At 33.6% G+C, this 26,124-nt stretch overlaps 12 non-coding genes across 12 annotated transcripts; all 12 read left to right on the forward strand.

Moving 5' to 3' along the window:
• The first annotated feature begins 312 nt into the window (after positions 1-312).
• On the forward strand, positions 313-384 carry TRNAG-UCC (transfer RNA glycine (anticodon UCC)). The gene has a single exon. It is a non-coding gene; the product is annotated as a tRNA-Gly (tRNA).
• A 3,763-nt stretch (positions 385-4,147) lies between these two features.
• On the forward strand, positions 4,148-4,219 carry TRNAG-UCC (transfer RNA glycine (anticodon UCC)). Its single transcript has one exon. It is a non-coding gene; the product is annotated as a tRNA-Gly (tRNA).
• Positions 4,220-5,286: 1,067 nt separating this feature from the next.
• On the forward strand, positions 5,287-5,358 carry TRNAG-UCC (transfer RNA glycine (anticodon UCC)). Its single transcript has one exon. It is a non-coding gene; the product is annotated as a tRNA-Gly (tRNA).
• A 3,762-nt stretch (positions 5,359-9,120) lies between these two features.
• Positions 9,121-9,192, forward strand: TRNAG-UCC (transfer RNA glycine (anticodon UCC)). The gene has a single exon. It is a non-coding gene; the product is annotated as a tRNA-Gly (tRNA).
• A 1,486-nt stretch (positions 9,193-10,678) lies between these two features.
• Positions 10,679-10,750, forward strand: TRNAG-UCC (transfer RNA glycine (anticodon UCC)). Its single transcript has one exon. It is a non-coding gene; the product is annotated as a tRNA-Gly (tRNA).
• A 1,067-nt stretch (positions 10,751-11,817) lies between these two features.
• Positions 11,818-11,889, forward strand: TRNAG-UCC (transfer RNA glycine (anticodon UCC)). The gene has a single exon. It is a non-coding gene; the product is annotated as a tRNA-Gly (tRNA).
• Positions 11,890-14,245: 2,356 nt separating this feature from the next.
• On the forward strand, positions 14,246-14,317 carry TRNAG-UCC (transfer RNA glycine (anticodon UCC)). Its single transcript has one exon. It is a non-coding gene; the product is annotated as a tRNA-Gly (tRNA).
• Positions 14,318-15,803: 1,486 nt separating this feature from the next.
• Positions 15,804-15,875, forward strand: TRNAG-UCC (transfer RNA glycine (anticodon UCC)). Its single transcript has one exon. It is a non-coding gene; the product is annotated as a tRNA-Gly (tRNA).
• A 1,067-nt stretch (positions 15,876-16,942) lies between these two features.
• TRNAG-UCC (transfer RNA glycine (anticodon UCC)) lies at positions 16,943-17,014 on the forward strand. Its single transcript has one exon. It is a non-coding gene; the product is annotated as a tRNA-Gly (tRNA).
• A 2,356-nt stretch (positions 17,015-19,370) lies between these two features.
• On the forward strand, positions 19,371-19,442 carry TRNAG-UCC (transfer RNA glycine (anticodon UCC)). The gene has a single exon. It is a non-coding gene; the product is annotated as a tRNA-Gly (tRNA).
• A 4,482-nt stretch (positions 19,443-23,924) lies between these two features.
• TRNAG-UCC (transfer RNA glycine (anticodon UCC)) lies at positions 23,925-23,996 on the forward strand. The gene has a single exon. It is a non-coding gene; the product is annotated as a tRNA-Gly (tRNA).
• A 1,067-nt stretch (positions 23,997-25,063) lies between these two features.
• TRNAG-UCC (transfer RNA glycine (anticodon UCC)) lies at positions 25,064-25,135 on the forward strand. Its single transcript has one exon. It is a non-coding gene; the product is annotated as a tRNA-Gly (tRNA).
• Positions 25,136-26,124: the final 989 nt, after the last annotated feature.

Genomic DNA, 26,124 nt, shown 5'->3' on the forward strand with positions numbered 1-26,124 from the left:
ATCTTAAAAATATCCAACTCTGAATAGTCTTATGTAAATTAGGCTATTAAATATATTTTCCTATTATCTGCTTTAACATTTGATTCAAATTCTCTTTTCCAAAAGTGCCAAAAAGTGGACTTCAGTGGACATCATGTTTATTTATTCATTTACATTTTAAACCTATTTTGTGCATTGTATTAATATTTTCCATCATCAAAAGAAGTGCATTGCAGTCAATTAATGGATTAACAGTGTAGAGCATTGAAATCATACAATCAGGTGTTGTGGCTTACAGATTTGACTAACAAATGCCCTTTTGCAAACCAGGAAGCGTTGGTGGTATAGTGGTGAGCATAGCTGCCTTCCAAGCAGTTGACCCGGGTTCGATTCCCGGCCAACGCATAGTTTGTATTCAATTTTTAAGATCATAAACTCCTTAGAGAATTATTCTTGTTTTGAAGGAATTAGGAATACACTGACCAAGAAATGCCCTTTCAAAAAACGGGAAGCTTTGTTGGTATGTGTCGCACTGGCCAAAGCATGATTTTTCTTGTTTATTCTTTTCATTTTTTAAGATCATAAGCTCCTTAGAGAATGTTTCTTGTTTTGAAGAAATCAGGAATACACTGACCAAGAAATGCCCTTTCAACAAATGGGAAGCTTTGTTGGTATGTGTAGCACTTATGGGATATGGACAGAGTCATGGCTTTGTCATTCACAGAATACTAGATTTATGGCATCTTAAAAATATCCAGCTCTGAATAGTCTTATGTAAATTAGGCTATTAAATATATTTTCCTATTATCTGCTTTAGCATGTGATTCAAATTCTCTTTTCCAAAAGTGCCAAAAAGTGGACTTCAGTGGACATCATGTTTATTTATTCATTTACATTTTAAACCTATTTTGTGCATTGTATTAATATTTTCCATCATCAAAAGAAGTGCATTGCAGTCAATTACTGGATTATCAGTGTATTCTTTTCATTTTTTAAGATCATAAGCTCCTTACAGAATGTTTCTTGTTTTGAAGAAATCAGGAATACACTGACCAAGAAATGCCCTTTCAACAAATGGGAAGCTTTCTTGGGATGTGTAGCACTTATGGGGTATGGACAGAGTCATGGCTTTGTCATTCACAGAATACTAGATTTATGGCATCTTAAAAATATCCAACTCTGAATAGTCTTATGTAAATTAGGCTATTAAATATATTTTCCTATTATCTGCTTTAACATTTGATTCAAATTCTCTTTTCCAAAAGTGCCAAAAAGTGGACTTCAGTGGACATCATGTTTATTTATTCATTTACATTTTAAACCTATTTTGTGCATTGTATTAATATTTTCCATCATCAAAAGAAGTGCATTGCAGTCAATTAATGGATTAACAGTGTAGAGCATTGAAATCATACAATCAGGTGTTGTGGCTTACAGATTTGACTAACAAATGCCCTTTTGAAAACCAGGAAGCGTTGGTGGTATAGTGGTGAGCATAGCTGCCTTCCAAGCAGTTGACCCGGCTTCCATTCCCGGCCAACGCATAGTTTGTATTCAATTTTTAAGATCATAAACTCCTTAGAGAATTATTCTTGTTTTGAAGGAATTAGGAATACACTGACCAAGAAATGCCCTTTCAAAAAACGGGAAGCTTTGTTGGTATGTGTAGCACTGGCCAACGCATGATTTTTCTTGTGTATTCTTTTCATTTTTTAAGATCATAAGCTCCTTAGAGAATGTTTCTTGTTTTGAAGAAATCAGGAATACACTGACCAAGAAATGCCCTTTCAACAAATGGGAAGCTTTGTTGGTATGTGTAGCACTTATGGGGTATGGACAGAGTCATGGCTTTGTCATTCACAGAATACTAGATTTATGGCATCTTAAAAATATCCAACTCTGAATAGTCTTATGTAAATTAGGCTATTAAATATATTTTCCTATTATCTGCTTTAACATTTGATTCAAATTCTCTTTTCCAAAAGTGCCAAAAAGTGGACTTCAGTGGACATCATGTTTATTTATTCATTTACATTTTAAACCTATTTTGTGCATTGTATTAATATTTTCCATCATCAATAGAAGTGCATTGCAGTCAATTACTGGATTAACAGTGTATTCTTTTCATTTTTTAAGATCATAAGCTCCTTAGAGAATGTTTCTTGTTTTGAAGAAATCAGGAATACACTGACCAAGAAATGCCCTTTCAACAAATGGGAAGCTTTGTTGGTATGTGTAGCACTTATGGGGTATGGACAGAGTCATGGCTTTGTCATTCACAGAATACTAGATTTATGGCATCTTAAAAATATCCAACTCTGAATAGTCTTATGTAAATTAGGCTATTAAATATATTTTCCTATTATCTGCTTTAACATTTGATTCAAATTCTCTTTTCCAAAAGTGCCAAAAAGTGGACTTCAGTGGACATCATGTTTATTTATTCATTTACATTTTAAACCTATTTTGTGCATTGTATTAATATTTTCCATCATCAAAAGAAGTGCATTGCAGTCAATTACTGGATTAACAGTGTATTCTTTTCATTTTTTAAGATCATAAGCTCCTTAGAGAATGTTTCTTGTTTTGAAGAAATCAGGAATACACTGACCAAGAAATGCCCTTTCAACAAATGGGAAGCTTTCTTGGTATGTGTAGCACTTATGGGGTATGGACAGAGTCATGGCTTTGTCATTCACAGAATACTAGATTTATGGCATCTTAAAAATATCCAACTCTAAATAGTCTAATGTAAATTAGGCTATTAAATATATTTTCCTATTATCTGCTTTAACATTTGATTCAAATTCTCTTTTCCAAAAGTGCCAAAAAGTGGACTTCAGTGGACATCATGTTTATTTATTCATTTGCATTTTTAACCTAATTTGTGCATTGTATTAATATTTTCCATCATCAAAAGAAGTGCATTGCAGTCAATTAATGGATTAACAGTGTAGAGCATTGAAATCATACAATCAGGTGTTGTGGCTTACAGATTTGACTAACAAATGCCCTTTTGAAAACCAGGAAGCGTTGGTGGTATAGTGGTGAGCATAGCTGCCTTCCAAGCAGTTGACCCGGCTTCAATTCCCGGCCAACGCATAGTTTGTATTCAATTTTTAAGATCATAAACTCCTTAGAGAATTATTCTTGTTTTGAAGGAATTAGGAATACACTGACCAAGAAATGCCCTTTCAAAAAACGGGAAGCTTTGTTGGTATGTGTAGCACTGGCCAACGCATGATTTTTTTGTGTATTCTTTTAATTTTTTAAGATCATAAGCTCCTTAGAGAATGTTTCTTGTTTTGAAGAAATCAGGAATACACTGACCAAGAAATGCCCTTTCAACAAATGGGAAGCTTTGTTGGTATGTGTAGCACTTATGGGATATGGACAGAGTCATGGCTTTGTCATTCAGAGAATACTAGATTTATGGCATCTTAAAAATATCCAGCTCTGAATAGTCTTATGTAAATTAGGCTATTAAATATATTTTCCTATTATCTGCTTTAGCATGTGATTCAAATTCTCTTTTCCAAAAGTGCCAAAAAGTGGACTTCAGTGGACATCATGTTTATTTATTCATTTACATTTTAAACCTATTTTGTGCATTGTATTAATATTTTCCATCATCAAAAGAAGTGCATTGCAGTCAATTACTGGATTAACAGTGTATTCTTTTCATTTTTTAAGATCATAAGCTCCTTAGAGAATGTTTCTTGTTTTGAAGAAATCAGGAATACACTGACCAAGAAATGCCCTTTCAACAAATGGGAAGCTTTCTTGGTATGTGTAGCACTTATGGGGTATGGACAGAGTCATGGCTTTGTCATTCACAGAATACTAGATTTATGGCATCTTAAAAATATCCAACTCTAAATAGTCTTATGTAAATTAGGCTATTAAATATATTTTCCTATTATCTGCTTTAACATTTGATTCAAATTCTCTTTTCCAAAAGTGCCAAAAAGTGGACTTCAGTGGACATCATGTTTATTTATTCATTTGCATTTTTAACCTAATTTGTGCATTGTATTAATATTTTCCATCATCAAAAGAAGTGCATTGCAGTCAATTAATGGATTAACAGTGTAGAGCATTGAAATCATACAATCAGGTGTTGTGGCTTACAGATTTGACTAACAAATGCCCTTTTGAAAACCAGGAAGCGTTGGTGGTATAGTGGTGAGCATAGCTGCCTTCCAAGCAGTTGACCCGGGTTCGATTCCCGGCCAACGCATAGTTTGTATTCAATTTTTAAGATCATAAACTCCTTAGAGAATTATTCTTGTTTTGAAGGAATTAGGAATACACTGACCAAGAAATGCCCTTTCAAAAAACGGGAAGCTTTGTTGGTATGTGTCGCACTGGCCAAAGCATGATTTTTCTTGTTTATTCTTTTCATTTTTTAAGATCATAAGCTCCTTAGAGAATGTTTCTTGTTTTGAAGAAATCAGGAATACACTGACCAAGAAATGCCCTTTCAACAAATGGGAAGCTTTGTTGGTATGTGTAGCACTTATGGGATATGGACAGAGTCATGGCTTTGTCATTCACAGAATACTAGATTTATGGCATCTTAAAAATATCCAGCTCTGAATAGTCTTATGTAAATTAGGCTATTAAATATATTTTCCTATTATCTGCTTTAGCATGTGATTCAAATTCTCTTTTCCAAAAGTGCCAAAAAGTGGACTTCAGTGGACATCATGTTTATTTATTCATTTACATTTTAAACCTATTTTGTGCATTGTATTAATATTTTCCATCATCAAAAGAAGTGCATTGCAGTCAATTACTGGATTATCAGTGTATTCTTTTCATTTTTTAAGATCATAAGCTCCTTACAGAATGTTTCTTGTTTTGAAGAAATCAGGAATACACTGACCAAGAAATGCCCTTTCAACAAATGGGAAGCTTTCTTGGGATGTGTAGCACTTATGGGGTATGGACAGAGTCATGGCTTTGTCATTCACAGAATACTAGATTTATGGCATCTTAAAAATATCCAACTCTGAATAGTCTTATGTAAATTAGGCTATTAAATATATTTTCCTATTATCTGCTTTAACATTTGATTCAAATTCTCTTTTCCAAAAGTGCCAAAAAGTGGACTTCAGTGGACATCATGTTTATTTATTCATTTACATTTTAAACCTATTTTGTGCATTGTATTAATATTTTCCATCATCAAAAGAAGTGCATTGCAGTCAATTAATGGAATAACAGTGTAGAGCATTGAAATCATACAATCAGGTGTTGTGGCTTACAGATTTGACTAACAAATGCCTTTTTGAAAACCAGGAAGCGTTGGTGGTATAGTGGTGAGCATAGCTGCCTTCCAAGCAGTTGACCCGGCTTCGATTCCCGGCCAACGCATAGTTTGTATTCAATTTTTAAGATCATAAACTCCTTAGAGAATTATTCTTGTTTTGAAGGAATTAGGAATACACTGACCAAGAAATGCCCTTTCAAAAAACGGGAAGCTTTGTTGGTATGTGTAGCACTGGCCAACGCATGATTTTTCTTGTGTATTCTTTTCATTTTTTAAGATCATAAGCTCCTTAGAGAATGTTTCTTGTTTTGAAGAAATCAGGAATACACTGACCAAGAAATGCCCTTTCAACAAATGGGAAGCTTTGTTGGTATGTGTAGCACTTATGGGGTATGGACAGAGTCATGGCTTTGTCATTCACAGAATACTAGATTTATGGCATCTTAAAAATATCCAACTCTGAATAGTCTTATGTAAATTAGGCTATTAAATATATTTTCCTATTATCTGCTTTAACATTTGATTCAAATTCTCTTTTCCAAAAGTGCCAAAAAGTGGACTTCAGTGGACATCATGTTTATTTATTCATTTACATTTTAAACCTATTTTGTGCATTGTATTAATATTTTCCATCATCAATAGAAGTGCATTGCAGTCAATTACTGGATTAACAGTGTATTCTTTTCATTTTTTAAGATCATAAGCTCCTTAGAGAATGTTTCTTGTTTTGAAGAAATCAGGAATACACTGACCAAGAAATGCCCTTTCAACAAATGGGAAGCTTTGTTGGTATGTGTAGCACTTATGGGGTATGGACAGAGTCATGGCTTTGTCATTCACAGAATACTAGATTTATGGCATCTTAAAAATATCCAACTCTGAATAGTCTTATGTAAATTAGGCTATTAAATATATTTTCCTATTATCTGCTTTAACATTTGATTCAAATTCTCTTTTCCAAAAGTGCCAAAAAGTGGACTTCAGTGGACATCATGTTTATTTATTCATTTACATTTTAAACCTATTTTGTGCATTGTATTAATATTTTCCATCATCAAAAGAAGTGCATTGCAGTCAATTACTGGATTAACAGTGTATTCTTTTCATTTTTTAAGATCATAAGCTCCTTAGAGAATGTTTCTTGTTTTGAAGAAATCAGGAATACACTGACCAAGAAATGCCGTTTCAACAAATGGGAAGCTTTCTTGGTATGTGTAGCACTTATGGGGTATGGACAGAGTCATGGCTTTGTCATTCACAGAATACTAGATTTATGGCATCTTAAAAATATCCAACTCTAAATAGTCTAATGTAAATTAGGCTATTAAATATATTTTCCTATTATCTGCTTTAACATTTGATTCAAATTCTCTTTTCCAAAAGTGCCAAAAAGTGGACTTCAGTGGACATCATGTTTATTTATTCATTTGCATTTTTAACCTAATTTGTGCATTGTATTAATATTTTCCATCATCAAAAGAAGTGCATTGCAGTCAATTAATGGATTAACAGTGTAGAGCATTGAAATCATACAATCAGGTGTTGTGGCTTACATATTTGACTAACAAATGCCCTTTTGAAAACCAGGAAGCGTTGGTGGTATAGTGGTGAGCATAGCTGCCTTCCAAGCAGTTGACCCGGCTTCAATTCCCGGCCAACGCATAGTTTGTATTCAATTTTTAAGATCATAAACTCCTTAGAGAATTATTCTTGTTTTGAAGGAATTAGGAATACACTGACCAAGAAATGCCCTTTCAAAAAACGGGAAGCTTTGTTGGTATGTGTAGCACTGGCCAACGCATGATTTTTTTGTGTATTCTTTTCATTTTTTAAGATCATAAGCTCCTTAGAGAATGTTTCTTGTTTTGAAGAAATCAGGAATACACTGACCAAGAAATGCCCTTTCAACAAATGGGAAGCTTTGTTGGTATGTGTAGCACTTATGGGATATGGACAGAGTCATGGCTTTGTCATTCAGAGAATACTAGATTTATGGCATCTTAAAAATATCCAGCTCTGAATAGTCTTATGTAAATTAGGCTATTAAATATATTTTCCTATTATCTGCTTTAGCATGTGATTCAAATTCTCTTTTCCAAAAGTGCCAAAAAGTGGACTTCAGTGGACATCATGTTTATTTATTCATTTACATTTTAAACCTATTTTGTGCATTGTATTAATATTTTCCATCATCAAAAGAAGTGCATTGCAGTCAATTACTGGATTAACAGTGTATTCTTTTCATTTTTTAAGATCATAAGCTCCTTAGAGAATGTTTCTTGTTTTGAAGAAATCAGGAATACACTGACCAAGAAATGCCCTTTCAACAAATGGGAAGCTTTCTTGGTATGTGTAGCACTTATGGGGTATGGACAGAGTCATGGCTTTGTCATTCACAGAATACTAGATTTATGGCATCTTAAAAATATCCAACTCTAAATAGTCTAATGTAAATTAGGCTATTAAATATATTTTCCTATTATCTGCTTTAACATTTGATTCAAATTCTCTTTTCCAAAAGTGCCAAAAAGTGGACTTCAGTGGACATCATGTTTATTTATTCATTTGCATTTTTAACCTAATTTGTGCATTGTATTAATATTTTCCATCATCAAAAGAAGTGCATTGCAGTCAATTAATGGATTAACAGTGTAGAGCATTGAAATCATACAATCAGGTGTTGTGGCTTACAGATTTGACTAACAAATGCCCTTTTGAAAACCAGGAAGCGTTGGTGGTATAGTGGTGAGCATAGCTGCCTTCCAAGCAGTTGACCCGGCTTCAATTCCCGGCCAACGCATAGTTTGTATTCAATTTTTAAGATCATAAACTCCTTAGAGAATTATTCTTGTTTTGAAGGAATTAGGAATACACTGACCAAGAAATGCCCTTTCAAAAAACGGGAAGCTTTGTTGGTATGTGTAGCACTGGCCAACGCATGATTTTTTTGTGTATTCTTTTCATTTTTTAAGATCATAAGCTCCTTAGAGAATGTTTCTTGTTTTGAAGAAATCAGGAATACACTGACCAAGAAATGCCCTTTCAACAAATGGGAAGCTTTGTTGGTATGTGTAGCACTTATGGGATATGGACAGAGTCATGGCTTTGTCATTCAGAGAATACTAGATTTATGGCATCTTAAAAATATCCAGCTCTGAATAGTCTTATGTAAATTAGGCTATTAAATATATTTTCCTATTATCTGCTTTAGCATGTGATTCAAATTCTCTTTTCCAAAAGTGCCAAAAAGTGGACTTCAGTGGACATCATGTTTATTTATTCATTTACATTTTAAACCTATTTTGTGCATTGTATTAATATTTTCCATCATCAAAAGAAGTGCATTGCAGTCAATTACTGGATTAACAGTGTATTCTTTTCATTTTTTAAGATCATAAGCTCCTTAGAGAATGTTTCTTGTTTTGAAGAAATCAGGAATACACTGACCAAGAAATGCCCTTTCAACAAATGGGAAGCTTTCTTGGTATGTGTAGCACTTATGGGGTATGGACAGAGTCATGGCTTTGTCATTCACAGAATACTAGATTTATGGCATCTTAAAAATATCCAACTCTGAATAGTCTTATGTAAATTAGGCTATTAAATATATTTTCCTATTATCTGCTTTAACATTTGATTCAAATTCTCTTTTCCAAAAGTGCCAAAAAGTGGACTTCAGTGGACATCATGTTTATTTATTCATTTGCATTTTTAACCTAATTTGTGCATTGTATTAATATTTTCCATCATCAAAAGAAGTGCATTGCAGTCAATTAATGGATTAACAGTGTAGAGCATTGAAATCATACAATCAGGTGTTGTGGCTTACAGATTTGACTAACAAATGCCCTTTTGAAAACCAGGAAGCGTTGGTGGTATAGTGGTGAGCATAGCTGCCTTCCAAGCAGTTGACCCGGGTTCGATTCCCGGCGAACGCATAGTTTGTATTCAATTTTTAAGATCATAAACTCCTTAGAGAATTATTCTTGTTTTGAAGGAATTAGGAATACACTGACCAAGAAATGCCCTTTCAAAAAACGGGAAGCTTTGTTGGTATGTGTCGCACTGGCCAAAGCATGATTTTTCTTGTTTATTCTTTTCATTTTTTAAGATCATAAGCTCCTTAGAGAATGTTTCTTGTTTTGAAGAAATCAGGAATACACTGACCAAGAAATGCCCTTTCAACAAATGGGAAGCTTTGTTGGTATGTGTAGCACTTATGGGATATGGACAGAGTCATGGCTTTGTCATTCACAGAATACTAGATTTATGGCATCTTAAAAATATCCAGCTCTGAATAGTCTTATGTAAATTAGGCTATTAAATATATTTTCCTATTATCTGCTTTAGCATGTGATTCAAATTCTCTTTTCCAAAAGTGCCAAAAAGTGGACTTCAGTGGACATCATGTTTATTTATTCATTTACATTTTAAACCTATTTTGTGCATTGTATTAATATTTTCCATCATCAAAAGAAGTGCATTGCAGTCAATTACTGGATTATCAGTGTATTCTTTTCATTTTTTAAGATCATAAACTCCTTACAGAATGTTTCTTGTTTTGAAGAAATCAGGAATACACTGACCAAGAAATGCCCTTTCAACAAATGGGAAGCTTTCTTGGTATGTGTAGCACTTATGGGGTATGGACAGAGTCATGGCTTTGTCATTCACAGAATACTAGATTTATGGCATCTTAAAAATATCCAACTCTGAATAGTCTTATGTAAATTAGGCTATTAAATATATTTTCCTATTATCTGCTTTAACATTTGATTCAAATTCTCTTTTCCAAAAGTGCCAAAAAGTGGACTTCAGTGGACATCATGTTTATTTATTCATTTACATTTTAAACCTATTTTGTGCATTGTATTAATATTTTCCATCATCAAAAGAAGTGCATTGCAGTCAATTACTGGATTAACAGTGTATTCTTTTCATTTTTTAAGATCATAAGCTCCTTAGAGAATGTTTCTTGTTTTGAAGAAATCAGGAATACACTGACCAAGAAATGCCCTTTCAACAAATGGGAAGCTTTCTTGGTATGTGTAGCACTTATGGGGTATGGACAGAGTCATGGCTTTGTCATTCACAGAATACTAGATTTATGGCATCTTAAAAATATCCAACTCTAAATAGTCTTATGTAAATTAGGCTATTAAATATATTTTCCTATTATCTGCTTTAACATTTGATTCAAATTCTCTTTTCCAAAAGTGCCAAAAAGTGGACTTCAGTGGACATCATGTTTATTTATTCATTTGCATTTTTAACCTAATTTGTGCATTGTATTAATATTTTCCATCATCAAAAGAAGTGCATTGCAGTCAATTAATGGATTAACAGTGTAGAGCATTGAAATCATACAATCAGGTGTTGTGGCTTACAGATTTGACTAACAAATGCCCTTTTGCAAACCAGGAAGCGTTGGTGGTATAGTGGTGAGCATAGCTGCCTTCCAAGCAGTTGACCCGGGTTCGATTCCCGGCCAACGCATAGTTTGTATTCAATTTTTAAGATCATAAACTCCTTAGAGAATTATTCTTGTTTTGAAGGAATTAGGAATACACTGACCAAGAAATGCCCTTTCAAAAAACGGGAAGCTTTGTTGGTATGTGTCGCACTGGCCAAAGCATGATTTTTCTTGTTTATTCTTTTCATTTTTTAAGATCATAAGCTCCTTAGAGAATGTTTCTTGTTTTGAAGAAATCAGGAATACACTGACCAAGAAATGCCCTTTCAACAAATGGGAAGCTTTGTTGGTATGTGTAGCACTTATGGGATATGGACAGAGTCATGGCTTTGTCATTCACAGAATACTAGATTTATGGCATCTTAAAAATATCCAGCTCTGAATAGTCTTATGTAAATTAGGCTATTAAATATATTTTCCTATTATCTGCTTTAGCATGTGATTCAAATTCTCTTTTCCAAAAGTGCCAAAAAGTGGACTTCAGTGGACATCATGTTTATTTATTCATTTACATTTTAAACCTATTTTGTGCATTGTATTAATATTTTCCATCATCAAAAGAAGTGCATTGCAGTCAATTACTGGATTATCAGTGTATTCTTTTCATTTTTTAAGATCATAAGCTCCTTACAGAATGTTTCTTGTTTTGAAGAAATCAGGAATACACTGACCAAGAAATGCCCTTTCAACAAATGGGAAGCTTTCTTGGTATGTGTAGCACTTATGGGGTATGGACAGAGTCATGGCTTTGTCATTCACAGAATACTAGATTTATGGCATCTTAAAAATATCCAACTCTGAATAGTCTTATGTAAATTAGGCTATTAAATATATTTTCCTATTATCTGCTTTAACATTTGATTCAAATTCTCTTTTCCAAAAGTGCCAAAAAGTGGACTTCAGTGGACATCATGTTTATTTATTCATTTACATTTTAAACCTATTTTGTGCATTGTATTAATATTTTCCATCATCAAAAGAAGTGCATTGCAGTCAATTAATGGATTAACAGTGTAGAGCATTGAAATCATACAATCAGGTGTTGTGGCTTACAGATTTGACTAACAAATGCCCTTTTGAAAACCAGGAAGCGTTGGTGGTATAGTGGTGAGCATAGCTGCCTTCCAAGCAGTTGACCCGGCTTCGATTCCCGGCCAACGCATAGTTTGTATTCAATTTTTAAGATCATAAACTCCTTAGAGAATTATTCTTGTTTTGAAGGAATTAGGAATACACTGACCAAGAAATGCCCTTTCAAAAAACGGGAAGCTTTGTTGGTATGTGTAGCACTGGCCAACGCATGATTTTTCTTGTGTATTCTTTTCATTTTTTAAGATCATAAGCTCCTTAGAGAATGTTTCTTGTTTTGAAGAAATCAGGAATACACTGACCAAGAAATGCCCTTTCAACAAATGGGAAGCTTTGTTGGTATGTGTAGCACTTATGGGGTATGGACAGAGTCATGGCTTTGTCATTCACAGAATACTAGATTTATGGCATCTTAAAAATATCCAACTCTGAATAGTCTTATGTAAATTAGGCTATTAAATATATTTTCCTATTATCTGCTTTAACATTTGATTCAAATTCTCTTTTCCAAAAGTGCCAAAAAGTGGACTTCAGTGGACATCATGTTTATTTATTCATTTACATTTTAAACCTATTTTGTGCATTGTATTAATATTTTCCATCATCAATAGAAGTGCATTGCAGTCAATTACTGGATTAACAGTGTATTCTTTTCATTTTTTAAGATCATAAGCTCCTTAGAGAATGTTTCTTGTTTTGAAGAAATCAGGAATACACTGACCAAGAAATGCCCTTTCAACAAATGGGAAGCTTTCTTGGTATGTGTAGCACTTATGGGGTATGGACAGAGTCATGGCTTTGTCATTCACAGAATACTAGATTTATGGCATCTTAAAAATATCCAACTCTAAATAGTCTAATGTAAATTAGGCTATTAAATATATTTTCCTATTATCTGCTTTAACATTTGATTCAAATTCTCTTTTCCAAAAGTGCCAAAAAGTGGACTTCAGTGGACATCATGTTTATTTATTCATTTGCATTTTTAACCTAATTTGTGCATTGTATTACTATTTTCCATCATCAAAAGAAGTGCATTGCAGTCAATTAATGGATTAACAGTGTAGAGCATTGAAATCATACAATCAGGTGTTGTGGCTTACAGATTTGACTAACAAATGCCCTTTTGAAAACCAGGAAGCGTTGGTGGTATAGTGGTGAGCATAGCTGCCTTCCAAGCAGTTGACCCGGCTTCAATTCCCGGCCAACGCATAGTTTGTATTCAATTTTTAAGATCATAAACTCCTTAGAGAATTATTCTTGTTTTGAAGGAATTAGGAATACACTGACCAAGAAATGCCCTTTCAAAAAACGGGAAGCTTTGTTGGTATGTGTAGCACTGGCCAACGCATGATTTTTTTGTGTATTCTTTTCATTTTTTAAGATCATAAGCTCCTTAGAGAATGTTTCTTGTTTTGAAGAAATCAGGAATACACTGACCAAGAAATGCCCTTTCAAAAAACGGGAAGCTTTGTTGGTATGTGTCGCACTGGCCAAAGCATGATTTTTCTTGTTTATTCTTTTCATTTTTTAAGATCATAAGCTCCTTAGAGAATGTTTCTTGTTTTGAAGAAATCAGGAATACACTGACCAAGAAATGCCCTTTCAACAAATGGGAAGCTTTGTTGGTATGTGTAGCACTTATGGGATATGGACAGAGTCATGGCTTTGTCATTCACAGAATACTAGATTTATGGCATCTTAAAAATATCCAGCTCTGAATAGACTTATGTAAATTAGGCTATTAAATATATTTTCCTATTATCTGCTTTAGCATGTGATTCAAATTCTCTTTTCCAAAAGTGCCAAAAAGTGGACTTCAGTGGACATCATGTTTATTTATTCATTTACATTTTAAACCTATTTTGTGCATTGTATTAATATTTTCCATCATCAAAAGAAGTGCATTGCAGTCAATTACTGGATTATCAGTGTATTCTTTTCATTTTTTAAGATCATAAGCTCCTTACAGAATGTTTCTTGTTTTGAAGAAATCAGGAATACACTGACCAAGAAATGCCCTTTCAACAAATGGGAAGCTTTCTTGGTATGTGTAGCACTTATGGGGTATGGACAGAGTCATGGCTTTGTCATTCACAGAATACTAGATTTATGGCATCTTAAAAATATCCAACTCTGAATAGTCTTATGTAAATTAGGCTATTAAATATATTTTCCTATTATCTGCTTTAACATTTGATTCAAATTCTCTTTTCCAAAAGTGCCAAAAAGTGGACTTCAGTGGACATCATGTTTATTTATTCATTTACATTTTAAACCTATTTTGTGCATTGTATTAATATTTTCCATCATCAAAAGAAGTGCATTGCAGTCAATTAATGGATTAACAGTGTAGAGCATTGAAATCATACAATCAGGTGTTGTGGCTTACAGATTTGACTAACAAATGCCCTTTTGAAAACCAGGAAGCGTTGGTGGTATAGTGGTGAGCATAGCTGCCTTCCAAGCAGTTGACCCGGGTTCGATTCCCGGCGAACGCATAGTTTGTATTCAATTTTTAAGATCATAAACTCCTTAGAGAATTATTCTTGTTTTGAAGGAATTAGGAATACACTGACCAAGAAATGCCCTTTCAAAAAACGGGAAGCTTTGTTGGTATGTGTCGCACTGGCCAAAGCATGATTTTTCTTGTTTATTCTTTTCATTTTTTAAGATCATAAGCTCCTTAGAGAATGTTTCTTGTTTTGAAGAAATCAGGAATACACTGACCAAGAAATGCCCTTTCAACAAATGGGAAGCTTTGTTGGTATGTGTAGCACTTATGGGATATGGACAGAGTCATGGCTTTGTCATTCACAGAATACTAGATTTATGGCATCTTAAAAATATCCAGCTCTGAATAGTCTTATGTAAATTAGGCTATTAAATATATTTTCCTATTATCTGCTTTAGCATGTGATTCAAATTCTCTTTTCCAAAAGTGCCAAAAAGTGGACTTCAGTGGACATCATGTTTATTTATTCATTTACATTTTAAACCTATTTTGTGCATTGTATTAATATTTTCCATCATCAAAAGAAGTGCATTGCAGTCAATTACTGGATTATCAGTGTATTCTTTTCATTTTTTAAGATCATAAACTCCTTACAGAATGTTTCTTGTTTTGAAGAAATCAGGAATACACTGACCAAGAAATGCCCTTTCAACAAATGGGAAGCTTTCTTGGTATGTGTAGCACTTATGGGGTATGGACAGAGTCATGGCTTTGTCATTCACAGAATACTAGATTTATGGCATCTTAAAAATATCCAACTCTGAATAGTCTTATGTAAATTAGGCTATTAAATATATTTTCCTATTATCTGCTTTAACATTTGATTCAAATTCTCTTTTCCAAAAGTGCCAAAAAGTGGACTTCAGTGGACATCATGTTTATTTATTCATTTACATTTTAAACCTATTTTGTGCATTGTATTAATATTTTCCATCATCAAAAGAAGTGCATTGCAGTCAATTACTGGATTAACAGTGTATTCTTTTCATTTTTTAAGATCATAAGCTCCTTAGAGAATGTTTCTTGTTTTGAAGAAATCAGGAATACACTGACCAAGAAATGCCCTTTCAACAAATGGGAAGCTTTCTTGGTATGTGTAGCACTTATGGGGTATGGACAGAGTCATGGCTTTGTCATTCACAGAATACTAGATTTATGGCATCTTAAAAATATCCAACTCTAAATAGTCTTATGTAAATTAGGCTATTAAATATATTTTCCTATTATCTGCTTTAACATTTGATTCAAATTCTCTTTTCCAAAAGTGCCAAAAAGTGGACTTCAGTGGACATCATGTTTATTTATTCATTTGCATTTTTAACCTAATTTGTGCATTGTATTAATATTTTCCATCATCAAAAGAAGTGCATTGCAGTCAATTAATGGATTAACAGTGTAGAGCATTGAAATCATACAATCAGGTGTTGTGGCTTACAGATTTGACTAACAAATGCCCTTTTGCAAACCAGGAAGCGTTGGTGGTATAGTGGTGAGCATAGCTGCCTTCCAAGCAGTTGACCCGGGTTCGATTCCCGGCCAACGCATAGTTTGTATTCAATTTTTAAGATCATAAACTCCTTAGAGAATTATTCTTGTTTTGAAGGAATTAGGAATACACTGACCAAGAAATGCCCTTTCAAAAAACGGGAAGCTTTGTTGGTATGTGTCGCACTGGCCAAAGCATGATTTTTCTTGTTTATTCTTTTCATTTTTTAAGATCATAAGCTCCTTAGAGAATGTTTCTTGTTTTGAAGAAATCAGGAATACACTGACCAAGAAATGCCCTTTCAACAAATGGGAAGCTTTGTTGGTATGTGTAGCACTTATGGGATATGGACAGAGTCATGGCTTTGTCATTCACAGAATACTAGATTTATGGCATCTTAAAAATATCCAGCTCTGAATAGTCTTATGTAAATTAGGCTATTAAATATATTTTCCTATTATCTGCTTTAGCATGTGATTCAAATTCTCTTTTCCAAAAGTGCCAAAAAGTGGACTTCAGTGGACATCATGTTTATTTATTCATTTACATTTTAAACCTATTTTGTGCATTGTATTAATATTTTCCATCATCAAAAGAAGTGCATTGCAGTCAATTACTGGATTATCAGTGTATTCTTTTCATTTTTTAAGATCATAAGCTCCTTACAGAATGTTTCTTGTTTTGAAGAAATCAGGAATACACTGACCAAGAAATGCCCTTTCAACAAATGGGAAGCTTTCTTGGTATGTGTAGCACTTATGGGGTATGGACAGAGTCATGGCTTTGTCATTCACAGAATACTAGATTTATGGCATCTTAAAAATATCCAACTCTGAATAGTCTTATGTAAATTAGGCTATTAAATATATTTTCCTATTATCTGCTTTAACATTTGATTCAAATTCTCTTTTCCAAAAGTGCCAAAAAGTGGACTTCAGTGGACATCATGTTTATTTATTCATTTACATTTTAAACCTATTTTGTGCATTGTATTAATATTTTCCATCATCAAAAGAAGTGCATTGCAGTCAATTAATGGATTAACAGTGTAGAGCATTGAAATCATACAATCAGGTGTTGTGGCTTACAGATTTGACTAACAAATGCCCTTTTGAAAACCAGGAAGCGTTGGTGGTATAGTGGTGAGCATAGCTGCCTTCCAAGCAGTTGACCCGGCTTCGATTCCCGGCCAACGCATAGTTTGTATTCAATTTTTAAGATCATAAACTCCTTAGAGAATTATTCTTGTTTTGAAGGAATTAGGAATACACTGACCAAGAAATGCCCTTTCAAAAAACGGGAAGCTTTGTTGGTATGTGTAGCACTGGCCAACGCATGATTTTTCTTGTGTATTCTTTTCATTTTTTAAGATCATAAGCTCCTTAGAGAATGTTTCTTGTTTTGAAGAAATCAGGAATACACTGACCAAGAAATGCCCTTTCAACAAATGGGAAGCTTTGTTGGTATGTGTAGCACTTATGGGGTATGGACAGAGTCATGGCTTTGTCATTCACAGAATACTAGATTTATGGCATCTTAAAAATATCCAACTCTGAATAGTCTTATGTAAATTAGGCTATTAAATATATTTTCCTATTATCTGCTTTAACATTTGATTCAAATTCTCTTTTCCAAAAGTGCCAAAAAGTGGACTTCAGTGGACATCATGTTTATTTATTCATTTACATTTTAAACCTATTTTGTGCATTGTATTAATATTTTCCATCATCAATAGAAGTGCATTGCAGTCAATTACTGGATTAACAGTGTATTCTTTTCATTTTTTAAGATCATAAGCTCCTTAGAGAATGTTTCTTGTTTTGAAGAAATCAGGAATACACTGACCAAGAAATGCCCTTTCAACAAATGGGAAGCTTTCTTGGTATGTGTAGCACTTATGGGGTATGGACAGAGTCATGGCTTTGTCATTCACAGAATACTAGATTTATGGCATCTTAAAAATATCCAACTCTAAATAGTCTAATGTAAATTAGGCTATTAAATATATTTTCCTATTATCTGCTTTAACATTTGATTCAAATTCTCTTTTCCAAAAGTGCCAAAAAGTGGACTTCAGTGGACATCATGTTTATTTATTCATTTGCATTTTTAACCTAATTTGTGCATTGTATTACTATTTTCCATCATCAAAAGAAGTGCATTGCAGTCAATTAATGGATTAACAGTGTAGAGCATTGAAATCATACAATCAGGTGTTGTGGCTTACAGATTTGACTAACAAATGCCCTTTTGAAAACCAGGAAGCGTTGGTGGTATAGTGGTGAGCATAGCTGCCTTCCAAGCAGTTGACCCGGCTTCAATTCCCGGCCAACGCATAGTTTGTATTCAATTTTTAAGATCATAAACTCCTTAGAGAATTATTCTTGTTTTGAAGGAATTAGGAATACACTGACCAAGAAATGCCCTTTCAAAAAACGGGAAGCTTTGTTGGTATGTGTAGCACTGGCCAACGCATGATTTTTTTGTGTATTCTTTTCATTTTTTAAGATCATAAGCTCCTTAGAGAATGTTTCTTGTTTTGAAGAAATCAGGAATACACTGACCAAGAAATGCCCTTTCAAAAAACGGGAAGCTTTGTTGGTATGTGTCGCACTGGCCAAAGCATGATTTTTCTTGTTTATTCTTTTCATTTTTTAAGATCATAAGCTCCTTAGAGAATGTTTCTTGTTTTGAAGAAATCAGGAATACACTGACCAAGAAATGCCCTTTCAACAAATGGGAAGCTTTGTTGGTATGTGTAGCACTTATGGGATATGGACAGAGTCATGGCTTTGTCATTCACAGAATACTAGATTTATGGCATCTTAAAAATATCCAGCTCTGAATAGACTTATGTAAATTAGGCTATTAAATATATTTTCCTATTATCTGCTTTAGCATGTGATTCAAATTCTCTTTTCCAAAAGTGCCAAAAAGTGGACTTCAGTGGACATCATGTTTATTTATTCATTTACATTTTAAACCTATTTTGTGCATTGTATTAATATTTTCCATCATCAAAAGAAGTGCATTGCAGTCAATTACTGGATTATCAGTGTATTCTTTTCATTTTTTAAGATCATAAGCTCCTTACAGAATGTTTCTTGTTTTGAAGAAATCAGGAATACACTGACCAAGAAATGCCCTTTCAACAAATGGGAAGCTTTCTTGGTATGTGTAGCACTTATGGGGTATGGACAGAGTCATGGCTTTGTCATTCACAGAATACTAGATTTATGGCATCTTAAAAATATCCAACTCTGAATAGTCTTATGTAAATTAGGCTATTAAATATATTTTCCTATTATCTGCTTTAACATTTGATTCAAATTCTCTTTTCCAAAAGTGCCAAAAAGTGGACTTCAGTGGACATCATGTTTATTTATTCATTTACATTTTAAACCTATTTTGTGCATTGTATTAATATTTTCCATCATCAAAAGAAGTGCATTGCAGTCAATTAATGGATTAACAGTGTAGAGCATTGAAATCATACAATCAGGTGTTGTGGCTTACAGATTTGACTAACAAATGCCCTTTTGAAAACCAGGAAGCGTTGGTGGTATAGTGGTGAGCATAGCTGCCTTCCAAGCAGTTGACCCGGCTTCGATTCCCGGCCAACGCATAGTTTGTATTCAATTTTTAAGATCATAAACTCCTTAGAGAATTATTCTTGTTTTGAAGGAATTAGGAATACACTGACCAAGAAATGCCCTTTCAAAAAACGGGAAGCTTTGTTGGTATGTGTAGCACTGGCCAACGCATGATTTTTCTTGTGTATTCTTTTCATTTTTTAAGATCATAAGCTCCTTAGAGAATGTTTCTTGTTTTGAAGAAATCAGGAATACACTGACCAAGAAATGCCCTTTCAACAAATGGGAAGCTTTGTTGGTATGTGTAGCACTTATGGGGTATGGACAGAGTCATGGCTTTGTCATTCACAGAATACTAGATTTATGGCATCTTAAAAATATCCAACTCTGAATAGTCTTATGTAAATTAGGCTATTAAATATATTTTCCTATTATCTGCTTTAACATTTGATTCAAATTCTCTTTTCCAAAAGTGCCAAAAAGTGGACTTCAGTGGACATCATGTTTATTTATTCATTTACATTTTAAACCTATTTTGTGCATTGTATTAATATTTTCCATCATCAATAGAAGTGCATTGCAGTCAATTACTGGATTAACAGTGTATTCTTTTCATTTTTTAAGATCATAAGCTCCTTAGAGAATGTTTCTTGTTTTGAAGAAATCAGGAATACACTGACCAAGAAATGCCCTTTCAACAAATGGGAAGCTTTCTTGGTATGTGTAGCACTTATGGGGTATGGACAGAGTCATGGCTTTGTCATTCACAGAATACTAGATTTATGGCATCTTAAAAATATCCAACTCTAAATAGTCTAATGTAAATTAGGCTATTAAATATATTTTCCTATTATCTGCTTTAACATTTGATTCAAATTCTCTTTTCCAAAAGTGCCAAAAAGTGGACTTCAGTGGACATCATGTTTATTTATTCATTTGCATTTTTAACCTAATTTGTGCATTGTATTACTATTTTCCATCATCAAAAGAAGTGCATTGCAGTCAATTAATGGATTAACAGTGTAGAGCATTGAAATCATACAATCAGGTGTTGTGGCTTACAGATTTGACTAACAAATGCCCTTTTGAAAACCAGGAAGCGTTGGTGGTATAGTGGTGAGCATAGCTGCCTTCCAAGCAGTTGACCCGGCTTCAATTCCCGGCCAACGCATAGTTTGTATTCAATTTTTAAGATCATAAACTCCTTAGAGAATTATTCTTGTTTTGAAGGAATTAGGAATACACTGACCAAGAAATGCCCTTTCAAAAAACGGGAAGCTTTGTTGGTATGTGTAGCACTGGCCAACGCATGATTTTTTTGTGTATTCTTTTCATTTTTTAAGATCATAAGCTCCTTAGAGAATGTTTCTTGTTTTGAAGAAATCAGGAATACACTGACCAAGAAATGCCCTTTCAACAAATGGGAAGCTTTGTTGGTATGTGTAGCACTTATGGGATATGGACAGAGTCATGGCTTTGTCATTCACAGAATACTAGATTTATGGCATCTTAAAAATATCCAGCTCTGAATAGACTTATGTAAATTAGGCTATTAAATATATTTTCCTATTATCTGCTTTAGCATGTGATTCAAATTCTCTTTTCCAAAAGTGCCAAAAAGTGGACTTCAGTGGACATCATGTTTATTTATTCATTTACATTTTAAACCTATTTTGTGCATTGTATTAATATTTTCCATCATCAAAAGAAGTGCATTGCAGTCAATTACTGGATTATCAGTGTATTCTTTTCATTTTTTAAGATCATAAGCTCCTTACAGAATGTTTCTTGTTTTGAAGAAATCAGGAATACACTGACCAAGAAATGCCCTTTCAACAAATGGGAAGCTTTCTTGGTATGTGTAGCACTTATGGGGTATGGACAGAGTCATGGCTTTGTCATTCACAGAATACTAGATTTATGGCATCTTAAAAATATCCAACTCTGAATAGTCTTATGTAAATTAGGCTATTAAATATATTTTCCTATTATCTGCTTTAACATTTGATTCAAATTCTCTTTTCCAAAAGTGCCAAAAAGTGGACTTCAGTGGACATCATGTTTATTTATTCATTTACATTTTAAACCTATTTTGTGCATTGTATTAATATTTTCCATCATCAAAAGAAGTGCATTGCAGTCAATTAATGGATTAACAGTGTAGAGCATTGAAATCATACAATCAGGTGTTGTGGCTTACAGATTTGACTAACAAATGCCCTTTTGAAAACCAGGAAGCGTTGGTGGTATAGTGGTGAGCATAGCTGCCTTCCAAGCAGTTGACCCGGCTTCAATTCCCGGCCAACGCATAGTTTGTATTCAATTTTTAAGATCATAAACTCCTTAGAGAATTATTCTTGTTTTGAAGGAATTAGGAATACACTGACCAAGAAATGCCCTTTCAAAAAACGGGAAGCTTTGTTGGTATGTGTAGCACTGGCCAACGCATGATTTTTCTTGTGTATTCTTTTCATTTTTTAAGATCATAAGCTCCTTAGAGAATGTTTCTTGTTTTGAAGAAATCAGGAATACACTGACCAAGAAATGCCCTTTCAACAAATGGGAAGCTTTGTTGGTATGTGTAGCACTTATGGGGTATGGACAGAGTCATGGCTTTGTCATTCACAGAATACTAGATTTATGGCATCTTAAAAATATCCAACTCTGAATAGTCTTATGTAAATTAGGCTATTAAATATATTTTCCTATTATCTGCTTTAACATTTGATTCAAATTCTCTTTTCCAAAAGTGCCAAAAAGTGGACTTCAGTGGACATCATGTTTATTTATTCATTTACATTTTAAACCTATTTTGTGCATTGTATTAATATTTTCCATCATCAATAGAAGTGCATTGCAGTCAATTACTGGATTAACAGTGTATTCTTTTCATTTTTTAAGATCATAAGCTCCTTAGAGAATGTTTCTTGTTTTGAAGAAATCAGGAATACACTGACCAAGAAATGCCCTTTCAACAAATGGGAAGCTTTCTTGGTATGTGTAGCACTTATGGGGTATGGACAGAGTCATGGCTTTGTCATTCACAGAATACTAGATTTATGGCATCTTAAAAATATCCAACTCTAAATAGTCTAATGTAAATTAGGCTATTAAATATATTTTCCTATTATCTGCTTTAACATTTGATTCAAATTCTCTTTTCCAAAAGTGCCAAAAAGTGGACTTCAGTGGACATCATGTTTATTTATTCATTTGCATTTTTAACCTAATTTGTGCATTGTATTACTATTTTCCATCATCAAAAGAAGTGCATTGCAGTCAATTAATGGATTAACAGTGTAGAGCATTGAAATCATACAATCAGGTGTTGTGGCTTACAGATTTGACTAACAAATGCCCTTTTGAAAACCAGGAAGCGTTGGTGGTATAGTGGTGAGCATAGCTGCCTTCCAAGCAGTTGACCCGGCTTCAATTCCCGGCCAACGCATAGTTTGTATTCAATTTTTAAGATCATAAACTCCTTAGAGAATTATTCTTGTTTTGAAGGAATTAGGAATACACTGACCAAGAAATGCCCTTTCAAAAAACGGGAAGCTTTGTTGGTATGTGTAGCACTGGCCAACGCATGATTTTTTTGTGTATTCTTTTCATTTTTTAAGATCATAAGCTCCTTAGAGAATGTTTCTTGTTTTGAAGAAATCAGGAATACACTGACCAAGAAATGCCCTTTCAACAAATGGGAAGCTTTGTTGGTATGTGTAGCACTTATGGGATATGGACAGAGTCATGGCTTTGTCATTCACAGAATACTAGATTTATGGCATCTTAAAAATATCCAGCTCTGAATAGACTTATGTAAATTAGGCTATTAAATATATTTTCCTATTATCTGCTTTAGCATGTGATTCAAATTCTCTTTTCCAAAAGTGCCAAAAAGTGGACTTCAGTGGACATCATGTTTATTTATTCATTTACATTTTAAACCTATTTTGTGCATTGTATTAATATTTTCCATCATCAAAAGAAGTGCATTGCAGTCAATTACTGGATTAACAGTGTATTCTTTTCATTTTTTAAGATCATAAGCTCCTTACAGAATGTTTCTTGTTTTGAAGAAATCAGGAATACACTGACCAAGAAATGCCCTTTCAACAAATGGGAAGCTTTCTTGGTATGTGTAGCACTTATGGGGTATGGACAGAGTCATGGCTTTGTCATTCACAGAATACTAGATTTATGGCATCTTAAAAATATCCAACTCTGAATAGTCTTATGTAAATTAGGCTATTAAATATATTTTCCTATTATCTGCTTTAACATTTGATTCAAATTCTCTTTTCCAAAAGTGCCAAAAAGTGGACTTCAGTGGACATCATGTTTATTTATTCATTTACATTTTAAACCTATTTTGTGCATTGTATTAATATTTTCCATCATCAAAAGAAGTGCATTGCAGTCAATTAATGGATTAACAGTGTAGAGCATTGAAATCATACAATCAGGTGTTGTGGCTTACAGATTTGACTAACAAATGCCCTTTTGAAAACCAGGAAGCGTTGGTGGTATAGTGGTGAGCATAGCTGCCTTCCAAGCAGTTGACCCGGCTTCGATTCCCGGCCAACGCATAGTTTGTATTCAATTTTTAAGATCATAAACTCCTTAGAGAATTATTCTTGTTTTGAAGGAATTAGGAATACACTGACCAAGAAATGCCCTTTCAAAAAACGGGAAGCTTTGTTGGTATGTGTAGCACTGGCCAACGCATGATTTTTCTTGTGTATTCTTTTCATTTTTTAAGATCATAAGCTCCTTAGAGAATGTTTCTTGTTTTGAAGAAATCAGGAATACACTGACCAAGAAATGCCCTTTCAACAAATGGGAAGCTTTGTTGGTATGTGTAGCACTTATGGGGTATGGACAGAGTCATGGCTTTGTCATTCACAGAATACTAGATTTATGGCATCTTAAAAATATCCAACTCTGAATAGTCTTATGTAAATTAGGCTATTAAATATATTTTCCTATTATCTGCTTTAACATTTGATTCAAATTCTCTTTTCCAAAAGTGCCAAAAAGTGGACTTCAGTGGACATCATGTTTATTTATTCATTTACATTTTAAACCTATTTTGTGCATTGTATTAATATTTTCCATCATCAATAGAAGTGCATTGCAGTCAATTACTGGATTAACAGTGTATTCTTTTCATTTTTTAAGATCATAAGCTCCTTAGAGAATGTTTCTTGTTTTGAAGAAATCAGGAATACACTGACCAAGAAATGCCCTTTCAACAAATGGGAAGCTTTCTTGGTATGTGTAGCACTTATGGGGTATGGACAGAGTCATGGCTTTGTCATTCACAGAATACTAGATTTATGGCATCTTAAAAATATCCAACTCTAAATAGTCTAATGTAAATTAGGCTATTAAATATATTTTCCTATTATCTGCTTTAACATTTGATTCAAATTCTCTTTTCCAAAAGTGCCAAAAAGTGGACTTCAGTGGACATCATGTTTATTTATTCATTTGCATTTTTAACCTAATTTGTGCATTGTATTAATATTTTCCATCATCAAAAGAAGTGCATTGCAGTCAATTAATGGATTAACAGTGTAGAGCATTGAAATCATACAATCAGGTGTTGTGGCTTACAGATTTGACTAACAAATGCCCTTTTGAAAACCAGGAAGCGTTGGTGGTATAGTGGTGAGCATAGCTGCCTTCCAAGCAGTTGACCCGGGTTCGATTCCCGGCCAACGCATAGTTTGTATTCAATTTTTAAGATCATAAACTCCTTAGAGAATTATTCTTGTTTTGAAGGAATTAGGAATACACTGATCAAGAAATGCCCTTTCAAAAAAAGGGAAGCTTTGTTGGTATGTGTAGCACTGGCCAATGCATGATTTTTCTTGTGCATTCTTTTCATTTTTTAAGATCATAAGCTCCTTAGAGAATGTTTCTTGTTTTGAAGAAATCAGGAATACACTGACCAAGAAATGCCCTTTCAACAAATGGGAAGCTTTGTTGGTATGTGTAGCACTTATGGGATATGGACAGAGTCATGGCTTTGTCATTCAGAGAATACTAGATTTATGGCATCTTAAAAATCTCCAGCTCTGAATAGTCTTATGTAAATTAGGCTATTAAATATATTTTCCTATTATCTGCTTTAGCATGTGATTCAAATTCTCTTTTCCAAAAGTGCCAAAAAGTGGACTTCAGTGGACATCATGTTTATTTATTCATTTACATTTTAAACCTATTTTGTGCATTGTATTAATATTTTCCATCATCAAAAGAAGTGCATTGCAGTCAATTACTGGATTAACAGTGTATTCTTTTCATTTTTTAAGATCATAAGCTCCTTAGAGAATGTTTCTTGTTTTGAAGAAATCAGGAATACACTGACCAAGAAATGCCCTTTCAACAAATGGGAAGCTTTCTTGGTATGTGTAGCACTTATGGGGTATGGACAGAGTCATGGCTTTGTCATTCACAGAATACTAGATTTATGGCATCTTAAAAATATCCAACTCTGAATAGTCTTATGTAAATTAGGCTATTAAATATATTTTCCTATTATCTGCTTTAACATTTGATTCAAATTCTCTTTTCCAAAAGTGCCAAAAAGTGGACTTCAGTGGACATCATGTTTATTTATTCATTTACATTTTAAACCTATTTTGTGCATTGTATTAATATTTTCCATCATCAAAAGAAGTGCATTGCAGTCAATTACTGGATTAACAG

Source organism: Taudactylus pleione, unplaced genomic scaffold (genome assembly GCF_031769625.1).
Source record: "Taudactylus pleione unplaced genomic scaffold, aTauple2 ptg000467l, whole genome shotgun sequence".
NCBI classification, from domain to species: domain Eukaryota; kingdom Metazoa; phylum Chordata; class Amphibia; order Anura; family Myobatrachidae; genus Taudactylus; species Taudactylus pleione.